A 12,711-nucleotide genomic window follows, 5' to 3' on the forward strand; every position below is an offset into this window, starting at 1 on the left:
CGAAGGAAGAGATACTTGACACTTGCAAAGCTCTAGCAAAACGAACTACATGATCTTTTATGCTATGCTTAGGATTGGGTCTTGTCCATCACATCATTCTCCTAATGATGTGATCCCGTTATCAACTACATCCAATGTCCATAGTCAGGAAACCATGACTATCTGTTGATCACAACGAGCTGGTCAACTAGAGGCTTACCAGGGACATAGTGTGGTCTAAGTATTCACACGTGTATTACGATTTCCGGATAATACAGTTATAGCATGAATACAAGACAATTATCATGAACAATGAAATATAATAATACTTTTATTATTGCCTCTAGGGCATATTTCCAACAGTCTCCCACTTGCACTAGAGTCACTAATCTAGTTACATTGTGATGAATCGAACACCCATAGAGTTCTGGTGTTGATCATGTTTTGCACGCGAGAGAGGTTTAGTCAGCGGATCTGCGACATTCAGATCCGTGTGCACTTTGCAAATCTCTATGTCTCCATCTTGAACATTTTCACGGATGGAGTTGAAACGACGCTTGATGTGCCTGGTCTTCTTGTGAAACCTGGGCTCCTTTGCGAGGGCAATATCTCCAGTGTTGTCACAGAAGAGTTTGATCGGCCCCGACGCATTGGGTATGACTCCTAGGTCGGTGATGAACTCCTTCACCCAAATCGCTTCATGTGCTGCCTCCGAGGCTGCCATGTACTCCGCTTCACACGTAGATCCCGCCACGACGCTCTGCTTGCAGCTGCACCAGCTTACTGCTCCACCATTCAACATATACACGTATCCGGTTTGTGACTTAGAGTCATCCGGATCTGAGTCGAAGCTAGCGTCGATGTAACCCTTTACGACGAGCTCTTCGTCTCCTCCATAAACGAGAAACATGTCCTTTGTCCTTTTCAGGTACTTCAGGATATTCTTGACCGCTGTCCAGTGTTCCTTGCCGGGATTACTTTGGTATCTTGCTACCAAACTTACGGCAAGGTTTACATCGGGTCTGGTACACAGCATGGCATACATAATAGATCCTATGGCTGAAGCATAGGGGATGACACTCATCTCTTCTTTATCTTTTGCTGTGGTCGGTGACTGAGCTAGCTCAGTCTCATACCTTGTAACATAGGCAAGAACCCCTTCTTGGACTGATCCATTCTGAATCTCTTCAAAATCTTATCAAGGTATGTACTTTGTGAAAGACCTATGAGGCGTCTCGATCTATCTCTATAGATCTTGATGCCTAATATATAAGCAGCTTCTCCAAGGTCCTTCATTGAAAAACACTTATTCAAGTAGGCCTTAATGCTGTCCAGAAATTCTATATTATTTCCCATCAGGAGTATGTCATCTACATATAATATGAGAAATGCTACAGAGCTCCCACTCACTTTCTTGTAAACGCAGGCTTCTCCATAAGTCTGCATAAACCCAAACACTTTGATCATCTCATCAAAGCGAATGTTCCAACTCCGAGATGCTTGCACCAGTCCATAAATGGATCGCTGGAGCTTGCATACTTTGTTAGCGTTCTGAGGATCGACAAAACCTTCCGGCTGCATCATATACAATTCTTCCTTAAGATGCCCGTTAAGGAATGCTGTTTTGACGTCCATCTGCCATATCTCATAATCATAGTATGCGGCAATTGCTAACATGATTCGGACGGACTTTAGCTTCGCTACGGGAGAGAATGTCTCGTCGTAGTCAATCCCTTGAACCTGTCGATAACCCTTAGCGACAAGTCGAGCTTTATAGATGGTAACATTACCATCCGCGTTCGTCTTCTTCTTAAAGATCCATTTGTTTTCTATCGCTCGCCGATCATCGGGCAAGTCTGTCAAAGTCCATACTTTGTTTTCATACATGGATTCTATCTCGGATTTCATGGCTTCAAGCCATTTGTTGGAATCCGGGCCCGTCATTGCTTCTTCATAGTTCGAAGGTTCATTGTTGTCTAACAACATGATTTCCAGGACAGGGTTGCCGTACCACTCTGGTGCGGAACATGTCCTTGTGGACCTACGAAGTTCAGCAGTAACTTGATCCGAAGTACCTTGATCATTATCATGGTTTTCCTCTTCAGTTGGTGTGGGCATCACAGGAATGGTTTCCTGTGCTGCGTCACTATCCCGCTCAAGAGGTAGTACTTCATCGAGTTCTACTTTCCTCCCACTTACTTCTTTCGAGAGAAACTCTTTTTCCAGAAAGCATCCGTTCTTGGCAACAAAGATCTTGCCTTCGGATCTTAAGTAGAAGGTATACCCTATAGTTTCCTTAGGGTATCCTATGAATACGCATTTTTCCGACTTGGGTTCGAGCTTTTCAGGTTGAAGTTTCTTGACATAAGCTTCGCATCCCCAAACTTTTAGAAACGACAGCTTAGGTTTCTTTCCAAACCATAATTCATACGGTGTCGTCTCAACGGATTTAGACGGTGCCCTATTTAAAGTGAATGTAGCTGTCTCTAGAGCGTATCCCCAAAATGATAGCGGTAAATCGGTAAGAGACATCATAGACCGCACCATATCCAATAGAGTGCGATTACGACGTTCGGACACACCGTTTCGCTGAGGTGTTCCAGGCGGCGTGAGCTGTGAAACGATTCCACATTTCTTTAAGTGTGTACCAAATTCGTGACTTAAGTATTCTCCTCCATGATCTGATCATAAGAATTTTATCTTTCGGTCACGTTGATTCTCCACCTCATTCTGAAATTCCTTGAACTTTTCAAAGGTCTCAGACTTGTGTTTCATTAAGTAGACATACCCATATCTACTCAAGTCATCTGTGAGAGTGAGAACATAACGATATCCTCCGCGAGCCTCAACGCTCATTGGACCGCACACATCGGTATGTATGATTTCCAACAAGTTGGTTGCTCGCTCCATTGTTCCGGAGAACGGAGTCTTGGTCATTTTACCTAAGAGGCATGGTTCGCACGTGTCAAACGATTCATAATCAAGAGACTCTAAAAGTCCATCGGCATGGAGCTTCTTCATGCGCTTGACACCAATGTGACCAAGGCGGCAGTGCCACAAGTATGTGGGACTATCGTTATCAACTTTAAATCTTTTGGCATCTACACTATGAACATGTGTAATATTACGCTCGAGATTCGTTAAGAATAAACCATTGACCATCGGAGCATGACCATAAAACATATCTCTCATATAAATCGAACAACCATTATTCTCAGACTTAAATGAGTAGCCATCTCGTATTAAACGAGATCCAGATACAATGTTCATGCTCAAACTTGGCACTAAATAACAATTATTAAGGTTCAAAACTAATCCCGTAGGTAAATGTAGAGGCAGCGTGCCGACGGCGATCACATCGACTCTGGAACCATTCCCGACGCGCATCGTCACCTCGTCCTTCGCCAGTCTCCGTTTATTCCGCAGCTCCTGCTGTGAGTTACAAATATGAGCAACGGCACCGGTATCAAATACCCAGGAGTTACTACGAGTACTGGTAAGGTACACATCAATCACATGTATATCAAATATACCTTTGGTGTTGCCGGCCTTCTTATCTGCTAAGTATTTGGGGGCAGTTCCGCTTCCAGTGACCCTTCCCCTTGCAATAAAAGCACTCAGTCTCAGGCTTGGGTCCATTCTTTGACTTCTTCCCGGTAACTGGCTTACCAGGCGCGGCAACATCTTTGCCGTCCTTCTTGAAGTTCTTCTTACCCTTGCCCTTCTTGAACTTAGTGGTCTTATTGACCATCAACACTTGATGTTCTTTCTTGATTTCAGCCTCTGCTGACTTCAGCATCGAGAACACTTCAGGAATGGTCTTTTCCATTCCCTGCATGTTGTAGTTCATCACAAAGCTCTTGTAGCTTGGTGGGAGCGACTGTAGGATTCTGTCAATGACCGCCTCATCTGGGAGGTTAATGTTCAGCTGGGTCATACGGTTGTGCAACCCAGACATCTTCAGGATGTGCTCACTGACAGAACTGTTTTCCTCCATCTTACAACTGTAGAACTTGTCGGAGACATCATATCTCTCGACCCGGGCATGAGCTTGAAAAACTAGTTTCAGCTCTTCGAACATCTCATATGCTCCGTGATGCTCAAAACGCTTTTGGAGCCCCGGTTCTAAGCTGTAAAGCATGCCGCACTGAACGAGGGAGTAATCATCAGCGCGAGACTGCCAAGCATTCATAATGTCTTGGTTCTCTGGGACGGGAGCGTCACCTAGCGGTCCTTCTAGGACATATTGTTTCCTGGCAGCTATGAGGATGATCCTCAGGTTCCGGACCCAGTCCGTATAGTTGCTGCCATCATCTTTCAGCTTGGTTTTCTCTAGGAATGCGTTGAAGTTCATGTTGACGTTAGTGTTGGCCATTGATCTACAAGACATATTTGCAAAGGTTTTAGACTAAGTTCATGATAATAAAGTTCTAATCAAATTATGAACTCCCACTTAGATTAGACATCCCTTTAGTCATCTAAGTGTTACACGATCCGAGTCGACTAGCCCGTGTCCGATCATCACGTGAGACGGACTAGTCATCGTCGGTGAACATTTTCATGTTGATCGTATCTTCCATACGACTCGTGTTCGACCTTTCGGTCTCCGTGTTCCGAGGCCATGTCTGCACATGCTAGGCTCGTCAAGTTAACCCTAAGTGTTTTCGCTGTGTAAAACTGTCTTACACCCGTTGTATGTGAACGTAAGAATCCATCACACCCGATCATCACGTGGTGCTTAGAAACGACGAACTGTAGCAACGGTGCACAGTTAGGGGAGAACACTTCTTGAAATTTTATAAGGGATCATCTTATTTACTACCGTCGTCCTAAGTAAACAAGATGCATAATACATAATAAACATCACATGCAATTATATAGTTGTGACATGATATGGCCAATATCATATAGCTCCATTGATTTTCATCTTCGGGGCTCCATGATCATCTTGTCACCGGCTTGACACCATGATCTCCATCATCATGATCTCCATCATCGTGTCTTCATGAAGTTGTCACGCCAACGACTACTTCTACTTCTATGACTAACGTTTAGCAATAAAGTAAAGTAGTTTACATGACGTTATTCAATGACACGCAGGTCATACAAAAAATAATGACAACTCCTATGGCTCCTGCCGGTTGTCATACTCATCGACATGCAAGTCGTGAATCCTATTACAAAGAACATGATCTAATACATCACAATTCATCATTCATCACAACTTCTGGCCATATCACATCACATGATCAATCGCTGCAAAAACAAGTTAGACGTCCTCTAATTGTTGTTGCATCTTTTACGTGGCTGCAATTGGGTTCTAGCAAGAACGTTTTCTTACCTACGAATCACCACAACGTGATTTTGTCAACTTCTATTTACCCTTCATAAGGGCCCTGTTCATCGATTCCGCTCCAACTAAGGTGGGAGAGACAGACACCCGCCAGCCACCTTATGCAACTTGTGCATGTCAGTCGGTGGAACCGGTCTCACGTAAGTGTACGTGTAAGGTTGGTCCGGGCTGCTTCATCCCACAATACCGTTGAGCAAGAAAAGACTAGTAGAGGCAAGTAAGATGACAAAATCCACGCCCACAACAAAGTTGTGTTCTACTCGTGCAAAGAGAACTACGCATAGACCTAGCTCTGATGCCACTGTTGGGGAACGTTGCAGAAAATTAAAATTTTTCCTACGGTTTCACCAAGATCCATCTATGAGTTCATCTAAGCAACGAGTCTAGGGAGAGAGTTTGCATCTACATACCACTTGTAGATCGCGTGCGGAAGCTTGCAAGGTGATGATGTAGTCGTACTCGACGTGATCCAAATCACCGATGACCTGCGCCGAACGGACGGCACCTCCGCGTTCAACACACGTACGGAACAGCCACGTCTCCTCCTTCTTGATCCAGCAAGGAAGGGAGGAGAGGTTGAGGGAGATGGCACCAGCAGCAGCACGACGGCGTGGTGTTGGTGGAGCTGCAGTACTCCGGCAGAGCTTCGCTAAGCACTATGGAGGTGGAGGAGGTGTTGGGGAGGGAGAAGGAGGCAACCAAAGGCCAGGGCGTTCAGGTATGAAGTCCCTCCTCTCCCCCCACTATATATAGGGGTGCCAAGGGGGGGTGGCCGGCCCTAGGAGATCAAATCTCCTAGGGGGTGCGGCGGCCAAGGGGGGTTTTCCCTCCCCCCAAGGCACCTAGGAGGTGCCTTACCCTCCTAGGACTCTTGCCCCCTTGAACCCTAGGCGCATGGGCCTATGTGGGGCTGGTGCCCTTGGCCCATTAGGCCAAGGCGCGCCCCCTTACAGCCCATGTGGCCCCTCGGGACAGGTGGACCCACCCGGTGGACCCCCGGGACCCTTCCGGTGGTCCCGGTACAATACCGATAACCCCGAAACTTGTCCCGATGCCCGAAACAGGACTTCCCATATATAAATCTTTACCTCCGGACCATTCCGGAACTCCTCGTGACGTCCGGGATCTCATCCGGGACTCCGAACAACATTCGGGTTACTGCATATACATATCCCTATAACCCTAGCGTAACTGAACCTTAAGTGTGTAGACCCTACGGGTTCGGGAGACATGCAGACATGACCGAGACTCTCTTAGTCAATAACCATCAGCGGGATCTGGATACCCATGATGGCTCCCACATGCTCCTCGATGTTGTCATCGGATGAACCACTATGTCGAGGATTCGATCAAACCCTGTATGCAATTCCCTTTATCAATCGGTACGTTACTTGCCCGAGACTCGATCGTCGGTATCCCAATACCTTGTTCAGTCTCGTTACCGGCAAGTCACTTTACTCGTACCGTAATGCATGATCCCGTGTCCAACACCTTGGTCACATTGAGCTCAATATGATGATGCATTACCGAGTGGGCCCAGAGATACCTCTCCGTCATACGGAGTGACAAATCCCAGTCTCGATCCGTGTCAACCCAACAGCTACTTTCGGAGATACCTGTAATGTACCTTTATAGTCACCCAGTTACGTTGCAACGTTTGGTACACCCAAGGCATTCTTACGGTATCCGGGAGTTACACGATCTCATGGTCGAAGGAAGAGATACTTGACACTTGCAAAGCTCTAGCAAAATGAACTACACGATCTTTTATGCTATGCTTAGGATTGGGTCTTGTCCATCACATCATTCTCCTAATGATGTGATCCCGTTATCAACTACATCCAATGTACATAGTCAGGAAACCATGACTATCTGTTGATCACAACGAGCTGGTCAACTAGAGGCTTACCAGGGACATAGTGTGGTCTAAGTATTCACACGTGTATTACGATTTCCGGATAATACAGTTATAGCATGAATACAAGACAATTATCATGAACAATGAAATATAATAATACTTTTATTATTACCTCTAGGGCATATTTCCAACATTAACTAGGCCGTGTCCGATCATCACGTGAGACGGACTAGTCAACATCGGTGAACATCTTTATGTTGATCGTATCTTCTATACGACTCATGCTCGACCTTTCGGTCTTCCGTGTTTCGAGGCCATGTCTCTACATGCTAGGCTCGTCAAGTCAACCTAACTGTATTGCGTGTGTAAATCTGGCTTACACCCGTTGTATTCGAACGTTAGAATCTATCACACTCGATCATCACGTGGTGCTTCGAAACAACGAACCTTCGCAACGGTGCACAGTTAGGGGGAACACTTTCTTGAAATTATTACGAGGGATCATCTTATTTAAGCTACCGTCGCTCTAAGCAAATAAGATGTAAAACATGATAAACATCACATGCAATCAAATAGTGACATGATATGGCCAATATCATTTGCTCCTTTTGATCTCCATCTTCGGGGCTCCATGATCATCGTTGTCACCGGCATGACACCATGATCTCCATCATCGTGTCTTCTTGAAGTTGTCTCGACATCTATTACTTCTACTACTATGGCTAACACTTTAGCAATAAAGTAAAGTAATTACATGACGTTTATGTTGACACGCAAGTCATAAATAAATAAATAAAGACAACTCATATGGCTCCTGCCGGTTGTCATACTCATCGACATGCAAGTCATGATTCCTATTACAAGAACATGATCAATCTCATGCATCACATATATCATTCATCACATCCTTTTGGCCATATCACATCACACGGCACATGCTGCAAAAACAAGTTAGACGTCCTCTAATTGTTGTTGCAAGTTTTTACGTGGCTACTATAGGTTTCTAGCAAGAACGTTTCTTACCTATGCCAAAACCACAATGTGATATGCCAATTTCTATTTACCCTTCATAAGGACCCTTTTCATCGAATCCGATCTGACTAAAGTGGGAGAGACAGACACCCGCCAGCCACCTTATGCAACTAGAGCATGTCAATCGGTGGAACCAGTCTCACGTAAGCGTACGTGTAAGGTCGGCCCGGGCCGCTTCATCCCACGATGCCGCCGAATCAAGATAAGACTAGTAACAGCAAGCAAATTGACAATATTCACGCCCACAACTGCTTTGTGTTCTACTCGTGCATAGAAACTACGCACAGACCTAGCTCTTGATGCCACTGTTGGGGAACGTAGCAGAATTTTAAAATTTTCTACGCATCACCAAGATCAATCTATGGAGTCATCTAGCAACGAGGGAGAGGGTAGTGCATCTACATACCCTTGTAGATCACGCGCGGGAGCGTTCAAGAGAACGGGGTTGATGGAGTCGTACTCGTCGTGATCCAAATCACCGATGACCTAGCGCCGAGCGGACGGCACCTCCACGTTCAACACACATACGGTTGGGAAAACATCTCCTCCAACTTGATCCAGCAAGGGGGAAGGAGAAGTTGATGAAGATCCATCAGCACGACGGCGTGGTGGTGGAAGCAACGGTGATCTCGGCAGGGCTTCGCCAAGCTCAGGGAGAGGGAGGAGTGTCACGGGAGGGAGAGTGAGGCGCCAGGGGCTAGGGTGCGGCTGCCCTCCCCCCCCCCACCCACTATATATAGGACCCCAGGGGGGCACCGGCCCTAGGAGATGCAATCTCCAAGGGGGGGCGGCGGCCAAGGGGGGTGGAGTGCCCCCCAAGCCAAGTAGGGCGCCCCCACCCCTAGGGTTTCCAACCCTAGGCGCAGGGGGAGGCCCAAGGGGGGCGCACCAGCCCACTAGGGGCTGGTTCCCCTCCCACTTCAGCCCATGGGGCCCTCCGAGATAGGTGGCCCCACCCGGTGGACCCCCGGGACCCTTCCGGTGGTCCCGGTACAATACCGATTACCCCCGAAACTTTCCCGATGGCCGAAACTTGACTTCCTATATATAAATCTTCACCTCCGGACCATTCCGGAACTCCTCGTGACATCCGAGATCTCATACGGGACTCCGAACAACTTTCGGGTTACCGTACACTAATATCTCAATAACCCTAGTGTCACCGAACCTTAAGTGTGTAGACCCTACGGGTTCGGGAGACACGTAGACATGACCGAGACGACTCTCCGGTCAATAAACAACAGCGGGATCTGGATACCCATGTTGGCTCCCACATGCTCCTCGATGATCTCATCGGATGAACCACGATATCGAGGATTCAATCAATCCCGTATACAATTCCCTTTATCAATCGGTACGTTACTTGCCCGAGACTCGATCGTCGGTATCCCAATACCTCATTCAATCTCGTTACCGGCAAGTCACTTTACTCGTACCGTAATGCATGATCCCGTGATCAACCACTTGGTCACATTGAGCTCATTATGATGATGCATTACCGAGTGGGCCCAGAGATACCTCTCCGTCATACGGAGTGACAAATCCCAGTCTCAATTCGTGCCAACCCAACAGACACTTTCGGAGATACCCGTAGTCTACCTTTATAGTCACCCAGTTACATTGTGACGTTTGGCACACCCAAAGCACACCTACGGTATCCGGGAGTTGCACAATCTCATGGTCTAAGGAAATGATACTTGACATTCGGAAAAGCTATAGCAAATGAACTACACGATCTTTGAGCTATGCTTAGGATTGGGTCTTGTCCATCACATCAGTCTCCTAATGATGTGATTTTGTTATCAATGACATCCAATGTCCATAGTCAGGAAACCATGACTATCTTTTGATCAACGAGCCAGTCAACTAGAGGCTCACTAGGGACGTGTTGTGGTCTATGTATTCACACATGTATTACTATTTCCGGATAACACAATTATAGCATGAACAATAGACAATTATCATGAACAAAGAAATATAATAATAACCATTTTATTATTGCCTCTAGGGCATATTTCCAACAGTATTATGTTTCCGGTTAATACAATTCTAGCATGAATAATAAAAATTTATCATGATATAAGGAAATAAATAATAACTTTATTATTGCCTCTAGGGCATATTTCCTTCACAAAGTGGATAGGAAGTACACTTCCGGAGGGTGCCAATTTCATGGTTGCTCTTTGGTGAGTTGGTCTTCCAAGAAGCAAAGTTGTGTGTCTCTCTCGTCCACGGAAGCGGAGTATGTGGCTGTCGGTAGTTGTTGTGCACAACTTCTTTGGATGAGGCAAACTTTAAAGGATTACGTTGTCATTTGTGACAAAGTGCCTCTTTGGTGTGACAATGAAAGTGCAATCAAGATTTCTCTCAACCCGATGCAACACTTCAAGACGAAGCATATTAAGATATGGTATCACTTCATCCGGGATCATATTAGGCGAGGAGAGATCGAGCTCAACTATGTCAACACTCATGATAACCTTGCAGATATCTTCATGAAGCCTTTGGATGAAGCAAGATTTCGCGAGTTAAGGCATGAGCTAAATATTATTGATTCGAGCAATGTTGCTTGAACCCTTGCACATCTCACCATACTCAACTTGCTATCTTGTTTAGGTGTAGGCATGGACATAGGGGGAGTGTTGTTCTCTCGATGAACTCTTCCTCCCCCCATTATGCATAAATTGATCCACTCTTTCACATTAACCATTTTGATGGTACCTGTGATTCAAAGACGAGTTTTGGTCATGGGACCAAGGATAATTCTTCATAGTGTCATACCAATTGACTCAAACATAGGTGGCTTCGGCCACCGCCCTCTCTTGGGAGTGGTTGTGTTTCGCATTTTGTCCGTGTTGTGTTTGCCTTTGTCATGCTCTAGGCCTTAGGTGTTGTGGTCTCCAAGTTTTTTTCTTCGCGTTGGTCTTTTTGATCTCTTGGAGTTCCTCACACCCTATTCCAGTTTCGTGCTCTATCCCAAGCCTATCTCCAACCCCTTTAAACCTTCTAATCCAATTGCACACATTTGATCGTGGTTCGGGTGATGGTGACCGAGCGGTACAACCGGTGTTACGGGCGGTTCTACCGCTGGTACACTTGGTTGTCCCGCCCCAGGAGGACTCCGAGCGGTGCTTGAGCGGTTCCACCGCTCAACCACTCGGGTGCCCATCTGGCCGGTACTACCGGTTGGTTACAAGCGGTACTACCGCTGCCTTCTTGGTGACGGAAGTACCGCCCGCAACCACCAGCTCGTATCAGGTAGCGGTACAACCGCTCTCTCAAGCGATACAACCGCCGCGCATCTATGGGCCTATATATAGCCGACGGGGCTGAAGGGAGTTTCTTTTTGCCCTCATCCCCTGTCCTTCCCATCTTGTGCCCTAGCCGCCGGTCGCCATTGCCCCTGCCCCGGAGTGCTTCTCGCGCTTCGGATCCGTGGGGTCTCCGTGGATCCTCTCCAAGGAGGCCTCCTCCTTCCCGATCTCTTCCCATGGATGCCGGTAATGCCCCATGTCCTTTGTTCTTTGTTCTAGGGTTCTTTCCCTACTCCTAGGGCATTACTTGACATTCCGCATTTATTGCTTAAACTATTGGGTGGCAGAGATCTATCTTTGCCTCCTACTTAGATTGCATTTCTTAGAAGTTAGAATATGGCTAGTGTGATTCATTTTCCATGGTTAGATCTATTTCCTACTGGTAGTGCCACTGTTCAGCGGTTCTACCACCCCTACAGGCGGTACAACCATTGGAGCCGTACTACCGGTAGGAGACCTGGTACAACCGAGATATCTGCACCATGTAGCCCTGTTCTGTCTTCTATGTTTGTGCAATCTATCTTTTCCTCTGCTTGTGTGTGCAATCCTCTCATCTTTGCTGGGTTTCTTGTGTTCTCCTCATGCGTGTGTACATGTGGCTCTAGTTCTCGCTCTGCTCCTCGCAAGACCAAGGAGAACCTTGCGCCCGGTTGTGTCTGATGACGAAGAAGAGGTTGTGATTCCCACCAAGCCCACTCGCTGTGAGAAGTCTACCGCTGCCAAGCAACGTGTGGTTTTGCCCTTGCACCATTGGAAAGCCAAGTATTGGGAAGCCTTCCGCTCAAAGAATCCTTATGAGGTTCCCATTGCACCTCCATGGACCACCGTTCAGTTTCAGAATGAGATGCAAGTGCGGATTGTTCATGAACTCTTTGAGCACAACAAGAACAGGTATGCCAAGCAGTGGAACATTGATCTTGACCATTGGAGGAACAACTTGGAGTATTTCGGTGAGGCTTTGGCTCTCTGTGAGGAATTTGATTTGGTCAAGCTCATGTCGGTGAACTGTGACTTTGATGTTCAGCTTATCCATCAGTTCTATGCCACTGTTCATTTTGGAGAAGATGATGCTCGCACTCTCACATTCATGTGCCGTGATGAGCTCTTTCAAGTTCCATGGAGAGCTTTCTCCAATGCTCTTGGATATGACGACACATGCCTTGAGGGCAATGGTG

Source organism: Triticum aestivum, chromosome 5A (assembly GCF_018294505.1).
Source record: "Triticum aestivum cultivar Chinese Spring chromosome 5A, IWGSC CS RefSeq v2.1, whole genome shotgun sequence".
NCBI lineage: Eukaryota > Viridiplantae > Streptophyta > Magnoliopsida > Poales > Poaceae > Triticum > Triticum aestivum.